A 6,000-nucleotide genomic window follows, 5' to 3' on the forward strand; every position below is an offset into this window, starting at 1 on the left:
GATCACATGCACTCTCCCAAAGAAAAAAACCCTCTCTATTATTATTATTATTATTATTATACAGTATATATATAGCGCCAACAGTTCGCTCAGCGCTGTACATTACAATGGGAGACAATACACGAGACAGTACAATAACAATGCAATGCGATACACGAGGGGTTCGAGGGCCCTGCTCCTTGGAGCTTACAATCTAGGAGGGAGGGGATAGTGGTACGGGAGGAAAAGCTGTGGGGGATGGAGTGGTAGGAAGAGTGGAGGAGATTGGCAATTAGCAGAGGGCGGGGTAGGTTTCCCTGAAGAGGTGGGTTTTCAGGGTGCGCCTAAAGGAGAGGAGAGTAGGTGATAGTCTGATGGATTGGGGTAAGGAGTTCCAGAGGATGGGTGATGCCCTGGAGAAGTCCTGGAGGCGGTCATGGGAGGAGGAGACCAGGGAACTAGAGAGAAGGAGGTCTTGTGAGGAGCGGAGTGTGCGTTTTGGGTGGTACTTGGATATTAGGTCGGTGATGTAGTTTGGGGCAGTATGATGGACAGCTTTGTACGTCAGTGTTAGCATTTTGACTTTGATCCGTTTAGCAATTGGAAGCCAATGGAGGGATTGGCAGGGGGGCGTGGTGGAAACGGAGCGGTTGGTGAGGTGGATGAGTCTGGCCGCCGTATTCAGGATCGACTGAAGCGGGGATAGTCTGTGGTGAGGCAGGCCAGTGAGGAGGGAGTTACAGTAATCAAGATGTGATATAATGAGGGAGTGGATGAGTTGCTTAGTAGTTTCTGGGGTTAGGAATGGGCGTATTTTGGATATGTTGTGGAGGTGGAGTCTGCATGAGTTTGTTAGCGATTGGACTTGGGGCTGGAAGAATAGATTGGAGTCAAGAATGACACCAAGTACTCTGGCTTGCGGCGTGGGCCTGATGGTGGCATTGTTGGACATGATGGAGAAGTCACTGGGGGGTGGTGTCCGGGCTGGGGGGAAAACTAGGCGTGCGGTTTTGGAGAGGTTCAGTTTAAGGAAGTGGAGCGACATCCAATCTGATATGTCGTTCAGTAGGCTAGTGATTTGGGCAGAGACTGAAGGGGTGAGGCGAGGGGCCGAGAGATAGATTTACGTGTCGTCGGCATAGAGGTGGTAGTTAAAGCTGTGAGAGTGTATCAGTTGGCCAAGGGAGGAGGTGTAGATGGAGAAGAGAAGGGGCCCGAGGACAGAGCCTTGAGAGACCCCAACAGAGAGGGGGAGTGAGTGGGAGGTGTTAGCGTTATAGGTAATGCTGAAGGAGCATTGTGATAGGTAGGACGAGAGCCAGGACGAGAGCCAGGAGAGAGCGGAGTCTCTGAGGCCAAGGGAGTGTAGTTTTTTGAGGAGGAGGGGGTGATCGACTGTGTTTCTCTAGCAATACACACCAAACTGAGCATGTGCAGAGTGTCTCCACATGGTATGTCTTACCAGGAAATAAGAGGGGGGCACTGGAAGAAGGGGAGGATCAGAGAAGACAGGATCAAATAGCTTTTTTACACAATGCAGATTATAAACCCTTTAGGTTTCACAGTGGGCATATCAAGTATGCTTTACTGCATATACAGACTGTTTTTATTGTTGTGGGTTTAGTAACACTTCACAAACACATATACATTTTGTGTTATGATGCTGAACTTTTTGTACTTATGTTTACAGTACACAAACCTATATTCAGGGTTAATGTCCAGCTCATATGGTACAATCTAAAAGATTTAGAGCAGCTCTCAGACCCCCTTTGTATTTGTGAAGCTGCAAGGTGGGGAATGCCTTGGCTGCTTATGATTGGAGGTCTCCAGTGACAGCTTCCTGGTGGGACAGCTCAGATGGGTTCAGACAAGTATCCGAACATGCCTGAGCTCATCCCTAACAGAATGCAAAGAATGTTCAGAGGGCCCTGCTCTGCAGAGCTAACAATTTATGAGCACTCTTCAACCACCTCTATATTTAGAATTTGCATCATTTCACATGGTGTAATGTATTGGGATGGCAATGCTTATAGGTCATATTACTATTTTACATGCTGTAGCATCTACTTAGTTACTAGGTCATAAAAGGAGATTAAAGTTTCCAGTAATCTAAAAAGCAGGGCCCTCTGATTCCTCTTGTACCAAACTGTAACTGTAGGCTGCCTTAATTTTGTAAAGCACTGCACAAACTGTAGGCACTATGTAAATCCTGTATAATAATAATAATAATAATGCAGAAATAGCTATTCTTTTTTTTTCAGAGTTTCAGAGAAAAGGCTTCCTCTTTGTCTTTGTTAATGGGTAGGAATACTTTAGGATTTACAATTGCAGCTACTAAACATAAACAGTTCTCTTGCCCTAGAAATGTCTATAATGCATTGCAGTACTGTATTCAGCATCTGTTTTAAGTTATGAGCCATTAACTCGGTCATTGCCAACTGAAACATGTTACTTAGAATTATTTAATATAAAGTGAATATGTAACGTACAGTATTGAAATCAGCAAAATTCGGTTAACCTTATATTCGATGTCAGCTTACAGCAGAAAATTGTTTGAAGCAGAACTATACTGCATCTGAGCACCACAAATCAAACACACAATTTAATTAATTAATTGTTAATATTCAAAGCAAACTAAGCCATCCATCCATGCTTTCATGCATTATGCTGAGATTTCACTTCAAAGAATTTCTGGCCATGGACATCTTGAGTAAGGGCAGATGATTCGTGTAGCATTTGCATCCTGGAATCCACCTGTCCTTAGCTCATATGTGCAGGCAGGAGAGTGTAGTTAACTGAGAAAACCTCTCCTCCTCTCGTGAAGACTCCTGAGATGTATGCCATCATCTGCCTAGGCCTGGAAACTAGGAAGGAACTGAAGAAATGTAGCTAGCAGCATGTGGATTAAAAAATAGACAATGTTGAATGAGAGTGAAGATCCACTTTGAGAATTTGCTGAACAGTATATACAATATAACAAAAAACTAAAATGACATTTGAGGTTCAGTGGTAAGTTATGGCTACACGTGCTGATCTAGATAGGAGCTTTTCTTTGGAACACAGGAGACAAATGTTAATCAAATGCTATCCAGTGTGGCCAAGGGTATGTGAACCTGTGGAAGATTGGGACACTAAAGTCTTATCCAATGCCAGGGGTGCTCACCCTGTGGTCTGCTGGCCACATGTGGCCTTCTGAGCCCTCTGATGTGGCCCTCAAACCAGGGAAATGCATGCCGGGGGTTGGCAACCCATTGATCACAATCTGGGCTTGCTGACCCACCATACCAGAGCATCAGAGTGCATCGAGCTGGTGCCAGCAGTGGAGGAAGCAGGAGTCACATAAGCCGATGCTTCCACTGTAGTGACAGCTCCTGTCCAAGGCAGAGGGATACCAATTGAACTCCGCCTCTAATCCTTTCTAGCGGCCTGGAGAGCGACGCCAGCAGCAGATGCAAGAGGAAAAGAAGGTCAGTGTGATAAACAATGCATACAATGGGCATATTAGCACCTATAAATGGGTTAACAACCATTACGCTGCTTTCACACTGATCCACGGGTGCAGCACAGTGCACCTGCAGCTTTCTTGAGGGTTAGCTGCACTGAGCTATAGACTTCATATACATTCTGTGGGTTTGGTGTGCTTTCTAAAAGTGCATCACAGCCACAAGATGTAGTAGAAGTCTATGGCAAAGGGTAGCGAACCCTCAGGAAAGCAGCAGGTGTACTGCGCTGCACCCATGGTTCTGGTAAACCGCAGCATATCAGTGTGAAAGCAGCCTTATAGGAGGTTCATGACAGTAAGGGCTCGTTTACATTTGCGGTTTAGGGGGGCCATAAAACCCCATGGTTCATTGCGGCCCACGATCAGTTACAAAACCACTTAAGTGGCCCTTGTTCTTAAAAAGGTTGAGCACCCCTATACTATACTCTGATGAGCACCTTGTGCTTGTCGTGGAATTCCCCCTTTCCAAGCATTTGAGCAATGCTGCTAATTAAAAAATACCCCACCTCCTTTCACAATCTCATCCATGGGGACAGCCAGCCAAATAGCATTCTCTTGTTTGTGGTGTTGACCAGTCATTCCGTAGCACAACAGGAACATATTGAGCAATCTGATAAAATATATACCGTATTTTCCGGCGTATAAGGCGACTGGGTGTATAAGATGACCCCCTAATTTTCCAGTTAAAACATAGGTTTTGGGCTATACTCGCCGTATAAGACTACCCCCCTTCCGAGGCAACACCATTTAAAAACATCAGATTTTTTAATTGAAATGGTTATGACTTACCGGTACTTAAACTCCTTCAAAATCCTCATGTTCCTCCTCTGACAAGTTCATGAATGACATCCGTGAATACAAAGCCTGATCGGATTGGCTGAGGTTGTGACATCATCAGCCCACCTCTCTGACTCAGCCAATCCGAGCAGGCTTTCTATTCATTAGCAGAATACATCACTCGCCGTGATTGGCCCAGTGTATACTGTATGTAGCCTCAGCTACCGTACATACGTTTTGAACCTGCTTGGCTCAGCGCAGTATACTGTATATACCGCACATCCAGCGGGCTGACAGATTAATCTGTCATAGGGACATTTGTTTTGAGCCAGCTTGGCTCAGCATGGTATACTGTATGTACAGTATTACCACATATCCATCCAGCTTGACCCAAACAAACTCAAGGTTCACATTTTATACCCCGCGTATAAGACGACCCCCAATTTGAGGGGTATATTTTTACGTATAAAAAGTAGTCTTATACGCCAGAAAATACTGTAATTCAACAAGGTCGAAAAAGAAAAACTGTCAATTTTGAGAGCAAATAGTTTTGCTCTCAAAATTATTATTATACAGGATTTATATAGTGCCAACAGTTTGCACAACGCTTTACAATTTAAAAAGAGACATTACAATACAATTCAAAACAAGAGTGTTAGGATTCATTTTTTTCTCTCCCAAACTGCCTCCCATTACAGATACAAGAAGTAGAATTAATGCACCTCATTATCTTGTACAAAAAGCTGTGATTTCCTGTTATCATATTGGTGGACCAATCTAAACATGTTCAGTGTCACTCTTCATTTATGTCAACATCTTATTGCCGTTCCTTGCTTCTGATTTATGCACCTGGATTCCTGAAACTAAAGTGCCTTACATAAGGTTTTCAGCCCCCTTGGATTTTTCCATCATTTGTGTCATCAAGCTGAAATGGAATGTTACTTAACTGAGATTTTTACTATTTCATTTACACAACGCATATACATTTCTGAAGTATAATATATATTTATTGTAACACAAAAATAAATATAGAAAACCAAAACTGTGTTGCTTGCATATGTACTCACCATACCTCCCTTCCTGAGTTAGTAAATGGAAGGACCACTGTAACAGTTCTACCATTATAGAACCCATTTACTCACAATGCACAGATGCAGAAGCAAGCCCTCTAACTCCATAACCTATAACTCCCTGGGTTTGTGGACATGCCCAAGGCAGAGAAGTTGCACAGCTTCCTTCTTTCTGCAACTTAGAGAGACCAAACGTAATGAAGGTGCAAGTGATCTGCAGCTATGTGAGTGGTCCTCAACTGTCAGCACCAGTGTGCAGGCAGCCAAGCCAAAGCCTAAAGCATTTGGCTTCTCCAAAGATCCAGCAACTGTGGGGATCCCCTCCCTAATTGCTACAAGAGTGCTCCAGTTCCAGTAGGGTGGCCCTGTGTCCTTGGTCCTTGAATCTCTCCATCTGTTCACCTGCATTATCAGAGCTACCCTGGACTTCACTGAAGGACACTGTTTATGAATATAACCACAAGAAGCTGTGTTTTATTGAAGTAGGGATTCTCAGATTGACTGTCTGTTTTTACAGAGTTGTAGCACTACCCCCTCAGAAGTTGCAAGAGATTTGGGTCTTCCTATAGTCCTGCACAGCCAGGCATCATACATTTTCAATTGAGGCTTGCATCAGGAGACACAAAAAAACAGTCCTTGAGCTTTGTTTTGAAGTTTTATTAGGGTTGTAGA

This window comes from Staurois parvus, unplaced genomic scaffold (genome assembly GCF_062004578.1).
Source record: "Staurois parvus isolate SC_StPar_1 unplaced genomic scaffold, SC_StPar_1.0 ptg000017l, whole genome shotgun sequence".
Classification (NCBI taxonomy): domain Eukaryota; kingdom Metazoa; phylum Chordata; class Amphibia; order Anura; family Ranidae; genus Staurois; species Staurois parvus.